This window comes from Ruditapes philippinarum, unplaced genomic scaffold (assembly GCF_026571515.1).
Source record: "Ruditapes philippinarum isolate M1 unplaced genomic scaffold, ASM2657151v2 ctg4580_1_1_1_1, whole genome shotgun sequence".
NCBI classification, from domain to species: domain Eukaryota; kingdom Metazoa; phylum Mollusca; class Bivalvia; order Venerida; family Veneridae; genus Ruditapes; species Ruditapes philippinarum.
The window spans coordinates 89562-90448 of record NW_026854618.1 but is presented as its reverse complement, the minus strand read 5'-3'; positions in this window follow the sequence as shown (position 1 = coordinate 90448).

Here is an 887-nt window from a genome sequence, read left to right as displayed (position 1 = left end):
TCGTTGACTTCAAACCACTTGCCCCTCATCGCTGTGGGTTTGAATCCCGACAGGGACTTGGATTCTTTCATGTGAGGAAACTATCCAGCTAGCTTACGGAACGTCGGTGGTTCTACTCAGGTGCCTGTTCGTGCCTGAAATAATGCACAGAGGGGCACCTGAGGTCTTTCTCCACCAGTAAAGCTGGAACGTCACGATATGACCTATACTGTGTCGTTGTGACGTAAAATCCAATCAAACAAAAACATTTTGACATCAACTTGTTTGGGTTTATTTTTGTTGCAACAGTTGCCTTAATTTTCATTGTGAGTTCATGGTGGTATGCCATTATTGTATTGAACCTATAATATTGTCATGTCTCACTCTTTCAGCTTCACTAGCTTCATGTAAATATTGTATTTATGAGAGGTCTCCACCAAAAAACGTATCCAGGAGAGCATAATATTACAGAGTTTATGTTGCCTGCTGAAAGGATTAATGTCATTATTCAGTTTTAAATTGATTTTATTGCAAAGCTGGAGTTTATACTTTAACATTTGTCTATATAGAAGAAACTGTGCTTTTTGTGTAATTTTTGTGATATATATTGCAATACATGAAATTTATAGGGTCAGTTTATAACTCATAAGGAATAGGTTAGTATAATTATAAATTTAAAGCATGAATATAACTTTCATCTTATACATGTACCATATAAGTACTTATTTCTGCGGGCTTAATATTATGCTATTTTTGTTAAAATAAGGGGTTTTAGATTTCTGCATATCTTTTTTCTGCGGTGTCATCATATATAGCTAAATTTTTCTCTTTTCATCACTATAGCAGGGGGTGAGGAGTGGGGGGGGTTATGTCATGGTTTCAGATATGATCAGGGGAGGAGATGTATA